Source organism: Chiloscyllium punctatum, chromosome 19 (genome assembly GCF_047496795.1).
Source record: "Chiloscyllium punctatum isolate Juve2018m chromosome 19, sChiPun1.3, whole genome shotgun sequence".
Lineage (NCBI taxonomy): Eukaryota > Metazoa > Chordata > Chondrichthyes > Orectolobiformes > Hemiscylliidae > Chiloscyllium > Chiloscyllium punctatum.
In genome coordinates this window covers 50,399,316-50,419,326 of record NC_092757.1, presented here as the reverse complement: position 1 = coordinate 50,419,326, position 20,011 = coordinate 50,399,316, and the positions used below count along the sequence as shown (strand labels likewise).

General features: G+C 43.0%; 1 protein-coding gene across 2 annotated transcripts in view; it reads right to left on the bottom strand.

The window, feature by feature from the left end:
* The window catches only part of ap2b1 (adaptor related protein complex 2 subunit beta 1), a 310,350-nt gene that overhangs the window by 73,780 nt on the left and 216,559 nt on the right, over positions 1 to 20,011 (bottom strand). The gene's annotated exons all lie outside the window — the stretch shown is intronic.

Sequence of the window (20,011 nt, the reverse complement as noted above, 5' to 3'; positions counted from 1 at the left end):
ATTCACAACTCCCACTCGAGGCCCCTTACCCACCGAGCTACCACCCAGGCCCTTCACCTGACACACTCATCCCTCACCAGCTATCCTAGCTCCTCCCTACAGCTTGTCTTTGAGACTGTTAAATCCCTTTTTACTGCATCCAGTGCCATTAAAAAGGTTGGACCTGTACACTTCCATCATTCTTCACAATGTGAGTTCTAATTGGTTCCCATGATGGATGGACGGAGGACAAGACAGGATAGGATAGGATAGGCTTGGAACATGGGTTGACAAGTAAGTGAGCAATCTTCAGTAAAGATTCCTATTGGCTGGATCTGTTTTAACAGTAATCGCAAGATTTGGGCCAGTGTTTTCATTACTCATGGCGGTAAGTAAATCAATTTGTTTCTATGGCTCCCACACATGAAATAAACAAATCCCCATTACAATAGAAGGGAAACACCCCTGTTATTTCTCAGTCAATCTGTTGAAGATGTGCGTTTTAACACAATGGATAAAATTTGAGAAAGGACTGAAATAATTTGTATCTTTGCAGCCTTAACAATGCAGTTTTAAGCAGGACATCTTAGTAACTTAAACAAACATTCACATTCAACACTGCTATTCAGGTTTCAAGACCAGAATGCCTAGTGTCTCACCAAATTGTAGGATCTAAGTAATGGATGAAACAATTTTTTTGAAATATGCATCTTACCATTGTTAGATTAGATTAGATTACTTACAGTGTGGAAACAGGCCCTTCGGCCCAACAAGTCCACACCTACCCTCCGAAGAGCAACCCACCCAGACCCATTCCCCTACATTTACCCCTTCACCTGACACTACGGGCAATTTTAGCGTGGCCAATTCACCTAACCTGCACATTTTTGGACTGTGGGAGGAAACCGGAGCACCCGGAGGAAACCCACGCAGACACAGGGAGAATGTGCAAACTCCACAGAGTTGCCTGAGGCAGGAATTGGACCCAGGTCTCTGGCGCTGTGAGGCAGCAGTGCTAACCACTGAGCCACTGTGCCGCCCACCAAATCCTTGCCTTGAAAAGAAAAGGTCATGAGAATTCCCAACAGATACATTCATCTATATACCCTAAATCAATAAGCAAAGTCACCCCAGCCCCAAAGGAATTTAGGGCTACTTACTCATCAGAGACAGGATCTCAGGTGAGGGGCAAGGTTGAGAAGGCAGACCCTTCATGGTGACCTCAGCTGGTGCAGGAATTGAACCTATTACTGTTGGTGTCACTCAACACAGTAAACTAGCTGTCCAAACAACTTAGTTAACTGACTGTCACTTTAAATTATAATCAGAGAAAAAGATCTTGCGGTAATTACGTTTAGAAAATTATTGAACAGCACTTCATGCTTGCTCAAGGCTGAGGCTCCTTGCCTGAACTACAAAGTCAGAAAGTGACCCTTTTTCCTCAACTTCTGGAGATATGAGATTAGATACCCGGAGCAAACAACCAATAGTTGGTGAAAAATAAACTTGTACATGGAGCATATCGAATGTTGTTTACATGAGTTCAGATCCACATATAACATTGCTTCTCTGTAATTATTCTGGCAACATTCTCAATTATGCCATTTAAAATAAAAATTCATTCACAGGATGAGGGCACCACTGGTTAGGCCAGCATTTCTTGCCATTCATTAATTGCCCAGAGGGCAGTTAAGAATCAGCCACATTGCTGAGAGTCTGGAGTCACATGTAGGCCAGGCCAGATAAGGATGGCAGTTTCCTTCCCTAAGGGACATTACTGAACCAGATGGGTTTTTCTCAACTTTTAATGGTCAGCATTCGACTCTTAATTCCAGATTTTTATTGATATCAAATTCCACCATCTGCGGGGGTAAGAGTAGCGCTGCTGCTTCACAACTCCAGGGACCCGGGTTCTATTCCTGCCTCGGGTGACTGTGTAGAGTTTGCACATTCTCCCTGTGTCTGCGTGGGTTTCCTGCAGGCACTCCAGTTTCCTCCCACAGTCCAAAGATGTGCTGGTTCGGTGGATTATCTATGGGAAATGCAGGGTTACAGGGATAGGGTAGGGAGAGGGTCTGGGTGGGTTGCTCTCTGGAGGATCGGTGTGGACTAAATAGCCTGCGCCCACACTGTAGGGGAATTGTATGATTCACACACGGGTTCCTGAATTAACAGACCAGGGTAGTACCACAAGAACATTACCTCTGCCTTGGAGGTAGTTTTCCAAGAACACATTAAATCAAGTTTTGCACCCAACACTATATAATACTGGGGTGGCATTTGACTCAGTAGTTAGCACTGTTGCCTCACAGCGCCAGGGACCCGGGTTCAATTCCTGCCTCGGGCAACTGTCTGTGTGGAGTTTGCACATTCTCCCCTTGTCTGCGTGGGTTTCCTCTGGGTGCAACGGTTTCCTCCCACAGTCCAAAGATGTGTGGGTCAGGCGAATTGACCATAGTGTTAGTTGCATTAGTCAGGGGTAAATGTAGGGCCATTTGTCTGGGTGGGTCTTTCTTTGGAGGGTCAGTGTGGACTTGTTGGGCCGAAGGGCCTGTTTCCACACTGTAGGGAATCTAATCTAAAACATCCCTTACTATTCATATAAAACAATTGTTCATAATCTTTTTGAAGAGGCAGATTACTTTGTGGACTCCCTGACACTGCCATTTCAAAGATTACTTCATTACACAAGACATAGTAATCCTCATTTCACCAGAGTAACTTATATACTGTTTGTAATTATATTGCTGCCAGTTTTAACAGAAAATAGAGATGGTAATTATAAAATATAATCTTAAAGCAACAATAAATATCTTTATTACAAACAGGAATTTCAGGGTAATTAATTTAGCAGTAGATGTCAAAGTTGCTGCTGCAATTGACCAATCAAAGGCTAAATCCTTGCCTTTCATTTGTAGATTCTTCTTAATCTTTGTGCATTTCCAGAACACTTCAAATTCACTACAAAATGAGATTCTGACAGATAAATATAGCCAAATAGGCACCACCTTTGATGAAAACAGCAATGCAGATATGATGTTCTAAAAAACTTCATATTCCGACAGCTGTTCCGTGATCATTGTGGTGAATGTAACTGACATCTTTGTCACATGCTGATTTTTCAAAAAATTTAAACTGTTCTTGGGATATGGACATTGCTGGCTAGGGCAGCATTAATTGCTCATCCCTAATTGCTCTGAAAGAGATGGTGGTGAGCTTTCTTCTTGCACCACTGCAGTCTGTTGCTCCATTTCAGGCATATGTTGCTGTTAGGAAGGGAGTTCTTGATTTTGACCCAGTGACATAATGAAGGACCGATTATAGTTCCAGGTTAAGACGGTATATAGCTCAGACTGGAAGCTGGTGGTGTGCCCATACATATGTTGCCTTTGACCTTCCAGGTGGTAGGCTCATGATTAGGAAAGGTGGGGTCAAAGGAGTCGAGGTAAGTTGCTGCAGTGCGTCTTGTAGATGGCGCGCTGCTGCCACTGTGCTTCGATGGAAGGAAATGAGCACTGAAGGTGGTGGATGGGTGTCCGTGAAGCTTTGCCCTAGAGCTTCTTAGCGCTATTGGAACCAAACCATCCAACGAAGGGGAGTGTATTCCATCATAGCCTGAATTATGTTTTGTAGAGGATGGGCAGGCTTTTTGGAGACAAGTGGTGAACTACTCAACAAAGAACACCCAATTCCTGATCTACTCTTGGTCAGTGTTTATATTTGGTCCATTATTCCACTTAACGTATAATTTCCTGAATTCCCACCCCTACTGTATGTTTGGTTTTAAAGTGCAGGCCCCTCCCTGAAACTGTTGAGATGAATATTTACTTCACAAGCTTTTGACCTTCAGGGACAGCACAGTGGCTCAGTGGTTAGCTCTGCTGCCTCATGGCACCAGGGACCCAGTTCCAATTCCACCTTGGACCACTGTCTGTGTGGAGTTTGCACATTCTCCCCATCTGTGTGGGTTTCCTCTGGATGCTCCGGTTTCCTCCCTCAGTCCAAAGATGTGCAGGTGAGATAGACTGGCCGTACTAAATTGCCCCATAGTGTCCAGGGATGTGTAAGCTAGGTGGATTAGCCATGGCAGATGCAGGGTTACAGGGACAGGATTGGGGAGTTGGTCTTACTCAACGGGCCAAATGGCCTCTTTCTGCACTGTCGGGATTCTATGACTCTGGTCCTACAATCACAGGACTGATACTTGATGCCAGCGTAAGTGACTATTAGTTAGGCTAGACACTCATCTGCAAGGGTCAACAGGCTATCCCATTGCTGGGAATTGATAGCTGACCGACCGGATGGACCTCTGCCAATTATCAGGCAGAAGTGAGTACTGTTTATGCTGGAGATTAGAGTCAAGATTAGAGTGTGATGCTGGAAAAGCACAGCAGAGCAGGCAGCTTTGGAGGAGTAGGAAAATCAATGTTTCGGGCAAAAGCCCTTCATGAGGAATCTAATCTTGACTCTTCCAATTATCAGGCATGAAATGCAACAGGAAATGGAAGTGGGATTTTCTTGTTACCACAAGTGCTATGGAGAATGCTCTCACTACACACAAGAGCAGCAGCCCCCAATGCAATAGAACCACTCCCACAATTTTATAATAGAAAGGGGAAAGCTGTTTTTTTCCCAATATGAAAGCTTTGTTTGCATTACTTTAACAGCTGTGAATTTGAATTGGAAGTAAATCAACATCACAGATTATCAGGTCATTATCACATTAGTTGCCTGAACTCACTGTGCGCAAATGGCATGCCGTGTTTTCCACAACAGTGACTACATTTCAAAAACACTTCATTGGTTGTAAAGTGCTTTGAGAAGTCCCGAGGTTGTGAAATGTGCTGCATAAATTCAAGTCTGTCTTTTCAAGTATGGATTCACAGAAGAAAGAGAAAGATCGAAGATACAGAATACTTCCTTTCAATAGAGTTCAACTTTCAGATTGGTTTAATTACTGTTCAACAAGTCTTCATCTTATGAAAGCAACCTAAACTTGAGATGGAGGTAAGCTTTTCATTGAGGGTCAACATTTAGATCAACGTCGATCAAAAATACAAACTTAAAATTATGGTAGTTGGTGGGAGAAGCAATGGCCTAGTGGTATTACCATTAGACTGTTAGTCCAGAGATCTAGGTAACACTCTGGGGACCTGTGTTCAATTCTCAGTGGGACACTGAGAACCTCTCCAGCTATAGAACATAGAAGAATACAGTGCAGTACAGGCCCTTTGGCCCTCGATGTCGCGCCGATCCAAGCCCACCTAACCTACACTAGCCCACTATCCTCCATATGCCTATCCAATGCCCGTTTAAATGCCCATAAAGAGGGAGAGTCCACCACTGCTACTGGCAGGGCATTCCATGAACTCACGACTCGCTGAGTAAAGAATCTACCCCTAACATCTGTCCTATACCCACCACCCCTTAATTTAAAGCTATGCCCCCTTGTAATAGCTGACTCCATACGTGGAAAAAGGTTCTCATGGTCAACCCTATCTAAACCCCTAATCATCTTGAACACCTCTATCAAGTCACCCCTAAACCTTCTTTTCTCCAATGAAAACAGCCCCAAGTGCCTCAGCCTCTCCTCATACGATCTTCCTACCATATCAGGCAACATCCTGGTAAACCTCCTCTGCACCTGTTCCAGTGCCTCCACATCCTTCCTATAGTATGGCAACCAAAACTGCACACAGTACTCCAGATGCAGCTGCTGAGGGCATCTTGAACCCACTGTAGAAGGAACCCCAAGCATCTGTCAGAGAATGACAGACTTCTTACAGAAACTCAGCACCCACAGCCCAGCTGAACCAGGAACATTCCTCGTCACATTGGATGTTTCAGCACGCTACACCAGCAACCCCAAGGACGACAGCATCACTGCAACAGCCTCAGTACCAACACTAACTGCTGCCACTCACCAGGCACCATCCTACAACTCAACCACTTCATTCTAGACTGCAACACGTTCACCTTCAACAACAGTTCTTCATCTAGACAGACTGAGCAGCCATGGGGATCAAATCTGCACCTCAATATACCAACATTTTCATGCACAAGTTCAAGCAAGATGTCTTTGCTGTGCAGGACCTTTGCCCAACGCGACACACCAGATGCATGGAAGGCATTTTCTTCCATTGGACTCATGGCAAGGAATCAGCAAAATGACTACATAATGATATCAACATGTTCCATCTCACCATCAGATTTACCACAGACCAGGGGTGGCATGGTGGCTCAGTGGTTAGCATTGCTGCCGCACAGCGCTAGGGACCCGGGTTTGATTCCAGCCTCTGACAACTGTCTGTGTGAAGTTTGCACATTCTCCCAGTGTCTGCTTGGGTTTCCTCTGGGTGCTCTGATTTCCTCCCTCAGTCCAAAGGTGTACAGGTTAATTGTTTATAGTGTTGAGGGATGTGTACGTTAGGTGCATTAGTCAGGCTCAGTGTAATAGGGAAATGGGACTGGGTGGGATACTCTTCGGAGGTTCTGCATGGGCTTGCTGGGCTGTAGGGCCTGTTTCCACACTGTAGGGATTCTACCTCATTCTAAAACATACTCTTCAGAATCAGTTTCATTCTTGGACACACACATCTCCAGCAAGGATGGAAACCTTGGGTACGTTACTCTACCGCAAGCCCACAGATAGCCTCATAATGCTGCACTTCTCCAGCTTCCACCTTAAACATATTAAAGAAGCAACCCCTCCTAACAAGCCCTGCGTATACGCAGGATCTACTCAGTTGAGGAAACGCGACAGACACCTAAAGATTTTGAAGGACTCCTTCATAAGATGCTCAACTCATCGATCGCCAGTTCCAATGTACCACAGTGAGAAACCGCAACGACTTCCTCAAAAGACGGACACAGATACAGGAACCTTCATCATCCAGTACTTCCCCACAACGGAGAAAGTACACTATGTTCTCTGCTGCCTTCAACATGTCATCATGTCATGATGAGCATCTTGTGAAGACAATCCCTACATCTCCACTTCTCACCTTCAAAAAACCACCAAACCTTAAACAGACCATCATTTGCAGCAAACTAGCCAGCCTTCAGGACAACGTCGACCACAACACCACACAACCCTGTCATGGCAACCTCTGCACGACATGTCAGATTATTGACATCGACACTACCATCACACACTGGAACACCAGCCACTATGTACATGGCAGACACTCATGGGACTCTGCCAATGTTGTCGATCTCATACACTGCAGGCAAGGATGGCCAAGACACAGTATATTGGTGAGACCACACAGACACTATAACAATGGATGAACGGTCAGCTTGCAACAGGTATGCTCCCTTCCAGTCAGAGAACACTTCGACGGTCTTTGGGTAAGCAATCTCCAGAGCGGCCTTCAAGATACACAGCAACGCAGAATTGCCGAGCAGAAACTGATCGCCAAGTTCCGTACCCATGAAGATGGCCTCAACCATGATCTTGGGTTCATGTCGTGCTACATGTGACCCCACCGCACTGTTCTGTATCTGTAAAATCTTCCTTACTGCCCTGTTTTGACACCATCACCTTCATAAATTGTTATGATCTCTCTACCTTAATTAGTTTGTATAGTTTTGGATTACTTATTACTTTGGTTAGACCCCTAACATGCTATTCCAGTCATTTGGCTTGTATCCAGCACCACCTTATTTTTTGTAATTATCTCTCTACTTCATTTAATCAGATTAGAGGTCATCCCATCGCTTGTTATTCAGCTATGGACACTTTACTCACACCATCTGACAGTCTTGAACATCGCCTGTCAATACTCCGTTCACATCATTTTGTATGATCTTTTGATCTCTCTGCCCAAAAATATCTGGAATTTAGTGTTTAATGGTAACCACAAATCTGTTGCAGATTGTTGGGAAAAACCCATGTAATGTCCTTCATGTGAGAGAAACTATCAGCAATTTGCAATGAATCTTGGCTTAGTGTGCAACACACTCATCCTGTACATACATTTTTAAAATGGCACGGTGGCTCAGTGGTTAGCACTGCTACCTCATAGCACCAAGGAGCCAGGTTCGATTCCAGCCTCAGGTGACAGTCTGTGTGGAGTTTGCACATTCGCCCTGTGTCTGTACAGGTTTCGTCTGGATGCTCCGATTTCCTCCCACAATCCAAAGATGTGCAGGTTAGGTGAACTGGCAGTGCTAAATCGCCCATAGTGTTCAGGGATATGTAGGTTAGGTGCATTAGTCAGGGGTAAATGTAGGATCATAGGGTAGGGAACTGAGTCTGGGTGGGTTACTCTTCAGTGGGTCGATGTGGACCTGCTGGGCTGAAGGGCCTGTTTCAGTTTTGTAGGGATTCTATGGCCTTCTAAAGTTAGCAAAGGGATTGGGGGGGAAAACTGCAATATTTGAAGCATGCTTAATGTCACAAGTTTAGTACATCATTGAATATCCATAGCTCACTGAGGTTCATCTTAAGATGAATTACTTTGGGCAGATCTAAGAATGTTCTGTGTAAAGATGGAGGAGGTGAGTCATGGGGGAGGAGAAACAGAAGATAATTGCTCTTGATATGTGAACACAGGGGCATTGTCAACATTGAGAGATATGGGACAATAATATCCTCCTCCATGGCAAAGGCATAAAAAGCCTGGAGAAACGAAACAGTGGGGATAAATGAGCAATATATTACAGTAGGAAATACGATGATAAAAATTGCAAAGTCAAAATTAAGGTTAATATTTTACAACTCATTTTAATTTTTAAAAATATTTTAAAACCATTTTACAAAACGATTCACAAATCAGATGGCATTAATAAAAAAATTAAAACATGAAGCGTAGTAACACGATCTGCATTTGAAAAAAGGCTGAAGTTTCAGAAACTAGCACTGCTATGCACATCAACGATTTCCTGTCTTCAACATATGCACTTATCCATCCTACTCCTTTAGAAATTCTGGTACTGTGCATTTAGCAATAACATGCAGGCGTATACCATCAAATTAGACTCATAAGTAGTTCATGGACTTTTACTGCATTTAAAAAGTTATAGCCTTTTTATTATTCAAGGATATAACCTACAAATGCTAATTTTCTCACTTACAATGTTGCTGTTGGGTTTCCTGACTATAACCACATCAAAACTGGATCAATAAGCTCATCTTTACAACTGTCCCATGTTCTGGTGATGTGGAACAGGCTTCAAACTGACAACTGGTCAATTTATTGATTATCAGTGATCCATCAGTTGGCAGATAGAGAGACTAAATTCTCTTATTTATCTACACCTCAATCAGAATCATTGAAGTGTCGCAGCACAGATGGTGGCCATTTGGCCCATTGTGCCTGCCTCAGAGAGATGCCACAAAACTAAGGACTTTAGTGAAACAGCAAGAAAAAGCTCAAAATTCAACTAAGCTGCAACACATTTTTCTGCCCTTATTCATTTTCACACTGTACTCCCATGCTGGCTACTATTGCACATAGCCCAACTGACACAGACCTGCTCAAGTTTGAGTGTGGCATGCACCTACAGTTAACTTTCTATGTTCCTATTAAAAAGCAGGTTGGCAATGTTAAAGGAATATCAGCTCTGACAGAGGCACAGGGTTCTGGCTTAAACATTTGAGGTACAAGCCACATATATTTGCTATTATCTGGTCACCTTGTAAAGCTGGGCTGTAGCTTGGTTCCACTTAATTCTGCAACATTCCTGTATACTGACTACGATGGTCAGAAACAGGCCTAGTAGGGAACATAATTTAAGAAAGGGAAGGAAAATCTTATTGAAGGAAGAAATAAAACAAACAAATTTGTGCTTACAAATGATCTTCTAACAATACAAAAACGTTTGTTTCAGATGTACTCCCAAATGCATCTACATAGGACTTTAAGTACCTAATGTACTAGTCATCATGTTTAATTACAGTGAGATTACAATGCAAGCATCAAACATGCTCTACAATATTTAGCAGGCTTCATAATTATACCACGATGATTAAGGTTATAATTAAATTTTGCAAAATTTATGACATTAATTGCTTCCCAGAATTAATACACCATTTTTAAAATTCCATCTTTATGACACACACGGTATAGTGCAGAAAGTATTCACACGGGACACAACATTCAAAAGCAAAAAGAAGTACAGCAAGACATCAACATATTGGCAGACTATACCACCTGCACATGCAAGTGGAAAAATCCACATCTTTGCAGTTCTGTTCAAGTTCCAGTCTATGGTGAAGCCAAGGGACCATGATAGCTTGATGGCTACGTAATAAATTTTTTTTTAAAACCTAATCTTTTCCCTCAATGTTAAGGTCATTGAAATAATTTAGACAGGCAAGGTGCAAACCAAACTTCAGCCCACTTGATACAAACAATAATTTGAAAACACAACGTTTAGTTCAAATGAAATCATCAAATCCTTCAAAGAATCTGCAATATTGTGAATTCAAGACCAAAAGCATGGTGGGTCATTGATTCAGATTATGCCAATTATTTGTGGTTCAAGGATATTTTTAGATTCCAAAATGAACTGCTCCAGTCTCCCGGAGTGAAAGCACCATCTATTTCAATTAATTCAGATCAATGGGTCAAGATTATGCTTTCAAGCTCTAATTAGATCCTCCATCTATTCAATGAGCCAAAAGTATTGCTTAATGAAGATGGAAAGTTGATTCAAAGCAACATGACTAACAACAAGAAGTGCTCCAGAACGGCAATTGGTCCCAGCAGTATGGTGAAATACAGGCTAACCGTCCACCTTCTCACCTCCCCCAACGGACTAGTATATGGAAGGTGGTGTGGGAAATCCAGCTTCACCATAATGTCAGACAGTATTTATCACCAACTAAAGAGAACGAGGTAAAATTTACTGCCAAGGATAAAGCCATACAGCTGACATTTGTATCTTCCTTTGCCTAACACTATTAGCACTATCCTTTCTGGCTCACATACTTTGCTAGCTACCCCTTATAGGCATCTAAGCTAATCACCTTAACCACTTGACGACGTAGAGTTCCATATTCCAATCAGCCTTTAGCTATCTTTCACTTATCACCATTGTTACTTATTCATTGAATGCAGAAATGTCAAACAGGTGCCAACATTTTAGTTTGATTATATCTCCTCTAACCTTTCATGGACATAAATATAACAAGACCTCACATTTAATTTTAAGTACAGAAAAGCATCTAAGGCTGCAACCAGTTCTTTTAATGTCTGAACCAGAGAGAAAAAAAAGACCTCAAGTGAGCAACAGTAGTGAAAATCTAGTTTGTGACTCAAATGCTTTAGAATATAACTTTGAACTTCATGAACATAACTAAAGATCGGAGTGTTAATGCAAGATAGATGCAAAATCTAATTGAGAAACTGGTAATAATCCTCAAGTGAATGTGATTCAAATAAACTGGGATTAATTACAGTTTAAAAAATCATTTTACAAGGTCAGAGGGAGAGGTGTAAACAGCTCAGCAGTGAATGACCCATTTTTGGTGAAGCCAGCCTGTGGAACACAGTCAGCTGTCACAGAGGTATTCGTGATGAACCTCATTAAAAAAAGCACTGCATCTCTCCCCATACCTTTTTTGCAAAGGTAAATTCCACAAGGTGGTGATCAACAATCTCTTCTGCACTACAGCCACTAAGGGCAACATGCAGAAAAGATGAGACTATAGTATGTAGGAAAGATCTAATGGGAAAGGCCTTTCTCACTACTAGACAACTTACATCCTGATGCTTGTTTATAAGTTCTGACAATGATGTTATCTTCCAAATGAACTGGGAAGTCTGCTTGGGGAACCATCTGACAGGATTGACCATCTCCTTTTACTGCAGCACCTTCAGGACTTTGCAAGCTGATGACTGCCTGATATCAAGATGTTTTTAGGCATAAGCATTTCTATAATGGACCAGTGGTATGGCATAGTCTAACTATCTGGAGTATTCTGCAGCAATGAGGCTGGACCCACCCTTTGCAACACCAGGGACAAATAGAACCTCCGCATATAGTGAGACTTCGTGTTTACGTAATGAGGGTCCACGCATATGAATACTGCCCACGTTTGACCTGCGGATGAAGTAGGAAATGGTTTGGGTGTTCAGGGGTTAGAATTGGCCAGACAGGCACCACAGTAACATTGACAGCACCTTCCACATGATGGCAAGTTCTTACTGTAGTGGAGATTGACTGTCACTCCTTCATATGCAGTTTTTGTTCACTGGTGCTACTTGTTCCTTCTGTTTTTTTCAAACCTCCAACCGAAGATTCACAAACCTGACTGCCCCAGTCGACCCATTGTCTCAGCCTGTGCCTATCCCACCAAACTCAGCTCTTCCGACCTCGACATCGTCCTGTTCCTCCTCAGTCTAGAAACTCCTCACCTACGTTCATGACACCACCCATGCCCTTCACCTCCTCCAAAGACTTTATTTCCCCAGACCCCAACGCCTCATATTCACCATGGACATCCAGTCCCTGCACACACTGATCCGCCAAAGCTCTCCTTTCTTCCTCTGACGCCACCCCAACCAGTACCCTTCTAGTGACACACTCATCGCCTGTCTGAACTGGTCCTCACCCTCAACTACTTCTCCTTCCAATCCTCCCACTTCCTCCAAACCAAACGGGGTAGCCATGGGCACCTGCGTGGCATCCAGCTATGCCTGCCTGTTTGTCGGATATGCTACATCAATGGCTGTATCGGCACGGCCTTGTGCTCCCACGAGGAGGTTGAACAGTTCATCAACTTTACCATCATCTTCCATCCCAACCTCAAAATTCACCTGGACCATCTTGGACACCTCCCTCCCCTTCCTGGTCCTCTCCATCACCGTCTCCTGCACAGACATCTACGACAAGCCTACAGACTCCCACAGCTACTAGACTACATCTCCTCCCACCGTACCTCCTGTAAAAGGCCATTCCTTATTCCCAATTCCACTGCCTTCACCACATTTGATCCCAAGATGAACAATTCCATCTCAAAGTCCCAGCTGGCCTCCTCCTTCCACGATTGCAACTTCCCTTCCCACGTGGTTGATGACACCTTCCAGCACATCTCCTCCACTTCATGCATCACTGCCCTTGAACCCTACCCCTCCCAACACAACAAGGACAGAACCCCCAGTCCTCACCTTCCACTCCAGCAACCTCCGTATACATCGCATCATCCTCTGCCATATCCAAACGGACCCCACCAAAGATTTATTTCCCTCCCTTTCCCTATCAGCATTCTGGAGAGACCGTTTCCTCCATGACTCCCTCGTCAGGTCCATAGCCCCCACCAGCCCACACCCCACCGCAAGAAGTGCAAAACCTATGCCCACACCACTGCTCTCACCTTGGTCCATGGCCCCAAGGAATCCTTCCACATCTATCAGAAATTCACCTATACCTCTACCAATGTCATCCACTACATCTGTTGCACACGGTTGGTCTCCTCTACATCTGGGAGACAGGACACCTTCTTGCAAATTGTTTCAAAGAATATCTCTGGGACACCCGCACCCTCCAACCCCACCACCCTGTGGCTGAACACTTCAATTCCCCCTCCCACTCTGTCAAGGACATGCAGGTCTTGGGCCTCCTCCAGCGCCGAACCATTACCACCTGACACTTGGAGGAAGAATGCCTCGTATTCTGCCTTGGGACCCTGCAACCACACAGGATAAATGTGGATTTCAACAGCTTCCTCGTTTCCTTCCCCTCACATTATCCCAGTCCCAAACTTCCAACTCGGCACTGCCCTCCGGACCCGTCCATCACTGCCCCCTCTGACCTACCACCTTCTCCCTCACTTTCATCCACCTAACCCTTTCCCAGCCACCTTCCCCACCCCCTTCCCATTTATCTCTCAGCCCCGAACTCACAAGCCTCATTCCTGATGAAGGGCTTATGCCCAAAATGTCGATTCTCCTGCTCCTCGGATACTGCCTGACCTGCTGTGCTTTCCCAGCACCACACTCTCAAACCTAGTAAACCTGGATCCATCTTCACATATGCTTTAGCTTCACTTGTAGCTGCTGTACCAAAAGTGGATTTCAAGTCTTTCAAAGCGGTCAAGCAAAACCATGCAACAGAAATGCAAATAATGAGCTGAGTTACTGGGACACTTATGAGATGGTGCAAATCAAAGTCTCTCAGACACTGTCATTCCAATCAGAGAAGAGGCTTGATATATTTAACTGTTCATATTACACACTGTAATAGAAATAACATGAACAGTTTCTTTTAGAAACCCATTTTAATAAAAGAGAACAGCTAATGTGTGCAATAGCTTATTTGGTTCCCCTTGTCCAATTCAATCCACATGCATCAATGTTCAGATTTGCTTACGCTGATTTGCTGTCAGTCGGCTACACTGCCAGTAAGCTGCAAACTGAATCAATGATTATTGAAGCTGACACCAGTCTTTGAGCCAAGATTAATGAAATAACACATGGGACTATACAGACCTCACCACATCTATCGGCTCAGGTCTGTGACAAATGCCAAGACTGATTTTGGGCATCATCTCACCAGCATTTCTGAAATAAGGCAAAATCATTTCAAAACTTTGAACTATTTATTGTTGGTAAAAGCTTTGAGTGGCTTTTTAAAACAGAAGTAATCAGACTCCATCCTACGCCAAGTGCAAGCAAAGATTCTATAACTAGGTTCTCCCAGCTAGCGCAAAGCCGAAAGAACGCGTCTAAGTGGAATCAAGTCCACTTCACTGCATAATATCAAATGCACAAACCCTAAGCACAAAATCTCCAAGTCTTGCTGCGGCAGGTAACTAACTTTGCCTCTGTCCCTCACCAGCATTCAAAGCCGTGCTTCAATTTAATACTTTTAGTCTTTTATAATTCAGAACCACTGAACAGGCAGAATACTGTAAGGTGAGAAAACAAAGTCTTCAATGTATTGGCACTGCAACCATGTTCGGTACTCTAATTTGCACATGATTCGCAATTTCATTTCAACAAAACTATCAGAAAAGTATGTGTACTTTATATCTTTTAAATTATTTATTTTAAAGTCAGCCTTAGATAACAATATGCAAGTAGATTCAGTTAATTATTTCACTCTTCAAAAATACAGTCACCTTGTTGTAAAATCGACTTTAAAACTAATCAAAATGAGGGTAAATCTGTAACATGACAGATGGCTAAATAGAGTCACAGAGATGTACAGCACGGAAACAGACCCTTCAGTCCAACTCGTCCATGCCGACCAGCTACCTTAATAAATCTAGATGCATTTGCAGCACTTGGCCCATATCCCTCTAAACTCTTCCTATTAGTATACCCATCCAGATGCCTTTTAAATGCTCCACTACTTCCTCTGGCAGCTCATTCCATACACCATCCTCGTGATAAGTTGGCCCACAAGTCCCTTTTAAATCTTTCCCTCCTCACTTTAAACCTATGCCCTCTACCTTGGAAAAAGAGCTTGGATATTTACCTTATCCATTCCCCTTATGATTTTGTAAACCTCTATTACGTCACTCCTCAGCCTCCAATGCTCCAGGGAAAACAGCTCCAGCCTATTCAGCCTTTTCCTATAGCTCAAACCCTCCAACCTTGGCAATATCCTTGTAAATCTTTTCTGAACTCTTTCAAGTTTCGATAGCAAGACCAGAATTGCATGCAGTATTCCAACAGTAGCCTAACCAATGCCCTATATAGCAGCAACATGACCTCCCAACTCCCATACTCAGTGCTCTGACCAATAAAGGAAAGCATACCAAATGCCTTCTTCACTATCCTGACTACCTGGAATTCCACTTTCAACGAAATATGAACCTGTACACCCAGGTCTCTGTCGAGCAACACTCCCTAGGACCTTATCATTAAGTGTATAAGTCCTGCTCTGATTTGCTTTTCCAAAATGCAGCTCCTCGCATTTATCTTAATTAAACTCTATCTGCCACTCCTCAGCCCATTGGCGCATCTGATCAAAACCTTGTTGTCCTCTATGGTACCCTACTTCACTGTTGAGTACACTTCCATTTTTGGTGACATCTGCAAACTTAATAACCATACCTCCTACATTCACATCCAAATCATTTATGTAAATGACAAAAAGCAGTGGACCCAACACTGATCCTTGTGGCACTCCACTGGTCACAGGCCTCCAGTCTGAAAAACAACCCTCCACCACCACCCTCTGTCTTCTACCTACAAGTGACTTCTGCATCGAAATAGCTAGTTCTCCCTCTATTCCATGTAATCTAACCTTGCTAACCAGTCTATCGCCTTACTGAAGTCCATATAAATCACATCTACTGCTCTGCCCTCATCAACCCTCTTTGTTACTTTCTCAAAAAACTCAATCAAGTTTGCGAGAAATGATTTCCCGCGTACAAAGCCATGTTGACTATCCCAAATCAGTCCTTGCCTTTCCAAATACATGTAAGTCCAACTCCACAGGCTTCCCTCCAACAACTTGCCCACCACCAATGTCAGGCTCACCAGTCCATAGTTCCCTAGCTTTTCCTTACTACCTTTCTTAAAATAGTGGCACCACATTAGCCAACCTTCAATCTTCTGGTATACCACTGTGGTTATCGATGATACAAATATCTCAGCAAGGTCCCCAGCAATCACTTTCCTAGCTAAGATACACCTGATCAGGTCCTGGGGATTTATCCACTTTATGCGTTTTAAGACATCCAGCACCACCTCCTCTGTAATATGGATATTTTTCAAGATGTTGCTACTTATTTGCAGTACAATTTTATACAGGCCACAATTTCATAATATAAGCTGGTCAACTACTGAAGGTAAATCATAATTATCATATGAGAATTAAAAACAACTTTGAATCGCTTAAATAGAACATCACAGTGAACAAAATTTTCATTTTCCCAACCTTGCCTTATGAAACAAAGGCTTTCGGATGCACTGAGAATTAATTTCTCTTAACTGAATTGTCAGTAACTAAAGGAGAAAGATTTAAGGTGATTGGGAAAACAGTTCGAAGCAGTTTAAAAACTTTTTTTTAAACAGAATGTGTAATGATTTGCCATGCACTGCCTAAAAGGCTTGTAGAAGAGGTTTCAATCATAACTTCTGAAGGATAATTGCATTAATGTATGAGGGGAAATCTTTTCAGGGTTATGGGAAAGCACACAGTGGGATTGATAATCTAAATGGACTCTCCCTGTGATGCACCATTTTTCATGCGCATTCATGTAGTATCTTACAAATAATCACTGAGGCGATGACAAAATTCAGCTGTTTTAATTTGCAGTTTAGGGTGTAGGTTTGCTCGCTGAGCTGTAGGTTTGATATTCAGACCTGGCCAGGTAATGAAACGTCTGGATATCAAACCTACAGCTCAGTGAGCAAACCCACACCCTAAACCTCAACCTGAGCTACAAACCTTCACAAACCTTGCATTAATCTGCAGTGTTTGCTTGTTTAGGGAATGAATTATGAGCCTTTGTTTATGAAGTAAGCTGGATTTATGCTGTTAGTTGCAGACTGAAGTTGTATTATGAACTTAAAAAAACTGTAACTTCACAATGCACCAGTGTGATTCAGGTAGGAACAGAAATCTAAGCATGCATAAATTTTCATACTTGGTCTAATTAAAATTTGAGAAACAGTCACTAACACAAATCTATTTTTGCAAACTTCGTTTGTCAGTAAAGACATTATTTTGAACATTTTTTTTCTCTTTCTGGATTCATGGGATGAGGGCGTCACTGGCTAGGCCACCATTTATTACCCATCCTTAAGTGTCCAGACAGCAGTGGGTTTGGAGTCACATGTAGGCCAGACCAGGTAAAGATGGCAATTTCCTTCTCTAAAGGACATTAGTGAACCAGATAGTTTTTCTGACAATCGACAATGGATTCATGGTCACCATGAATTTTAATTCCAGATATTCTTTTTGATTGAATTCAAAGTCCACCGCCTGCCATAGCAGGACTCGAACCTGAGTCCCCAGAACATTATCTGGTTCTAGAACATAGAACAGTACAGTGCAGTACAGGCCCTTTGTCCCTCAATATTGCGCCGAACTGTGGAACCGATCTGAAGCCCATCTAACCATACTATTCCATTATCGTCTATATGTTTATCCAATGACTAATTAAACTCCCTTAAAGTGGTGAATCTATGGCAGGTATGGCTTTCGACGTCCTTACTACTTTCCGAGTAAAGAACCTACCTCTGACGTCCGTCCTATATCTATCACCCCTCAGTTTAAAGCTATGTCCCCTCATGCTAGCCATCATCATCCGAGGAAAAAGGCTCTCACTGTCCACCCTATCTAACCCTCTGATCATCATGTAGGTTTCTACTAAGTCAACTCTTAACCTTCTTCTCTCTAGCAAAAACAGCCTCACGTTTCTCAGCCTTTCCTCATAAGACCTTCCCTCCATACCAGACAACATCCTGGTAAATCTCCGCTGCACCCTTTCCAATGCTTCCACATTCTTCCTATAAGTCGGCAACCAGAACTGTACGCAATATTCCAAGTGCAGCCGCACCAGAGTTTTGTACAGCTGCAACGTGATCTCATGGCTCTGAAACTCGATCCCTCCACCAATAAAAGCTAACACAATGTATGCCTTCTTAACAACTCTATCAACCTGGGTGGCAACATTCAGGGATTTATGCACATAGACACGGAGATCTCTCGGCTCATCTACACTACCAAGAATCTAACCATTAGCCCAGTATTCAGTATTTCAGTTACTACTTCCAAAGTGAATCACCTCTCAGTTTTCCATATAAAATGCAATTTGCCACCTCTCAGCTCAGCTCTGCAGCTTATCTATGTCCCACTGTAACCTGCAACATCCTTTAGCACTGTCCACAACTCCACCGACCTTAGTGTCATCTGCAAATTTACTAACCCATCTTCTACACTCTCATCCCAGGTCATTTATAAAAATGACGAACAGCAGTGGCCTCAAAACAGATCCTTGTGGTACACCACTAGGAACCGAACTCCAGGATGAACATATCCCATCAACCACCACTCTGTCTTCTTTCAGCAAGTCAATTTCTGATCCAAATCACTAAGTCACCCTCAATCCCATGCCTCCATTTTTTGTGCAATAGCCTACTATGGGGAACCCTATCAAACGCTTTACTGAAATCCATATACACATCAACCACTTTACCCTCATCCATCTGTTTGGTCACCTTCTCAAAGAACTCAATAAGGTTTGTGAGGCACGACCTACCTTTCACAAACCCGTGCTGACTATCCCTAATCAAATTATTCCTTTCAAGATGATCATAATTCTTATCTCTTATAATCCTTTCCAACACTTTACCCAAAACCGACATAAGGTTCACTGGTTTATAATTAACAAGATTGTCTCTACTCCCCCTTCTTGACCAAAGGGGCAACATTTGCCATCCTCCAGTTTTCTGGCACTATTCATGTAGACAATGATGGACATAAAGATCAAATCCAAAGGCTCTGCAATCTCCTCCCTAGCTTCCCAGAGAATCCTAGGATAAATCCCATTCAGCCCAGGAGACTTATCTATTTTCACACTTTCCAGAACTGCTAACATCTCCTCCTTGTGAACCATAATCCCATTTAGTCTAATAGCCTGTATCTCGGTATTCTCCTTGACAATATTGTCTTTTTCCTGCATGAATACTGACAAATAATATCCATTTAGCCGCTCTCCTTCGGACTCCAGGCACAACTTCCCACTACTGTCCTTGACTGACCCTAGTCTTACTCTAGTCATTCTTTTATTCCTGATATACCTATAGAAAGCTTTATGGTTTTCCTTGATCCTACCTGCCAAAGACTTCCCATGCTCCCTCCTGTCTCTTCTTAGCTCTCTCTTTAGGTCCTTCCCAGCTAACTTGTAACTCTCAAGCGCCCTAATCGAGCCTTCATGTCTCATCTTTACTTAAGCCTCCTTATGCCTCTAGACAAGAGCTTCAACTTCTTTAGTAAACCACAGCTCCCTTGCTCAACCACTTCCACCCTGCCTGACAGGTACATACTTATCAAGGACACACAGTAGCTGTTCCTTGAATAAGCTCCGTATTTCAATTATGCCCAACCCCTGCAATTTCCTTTC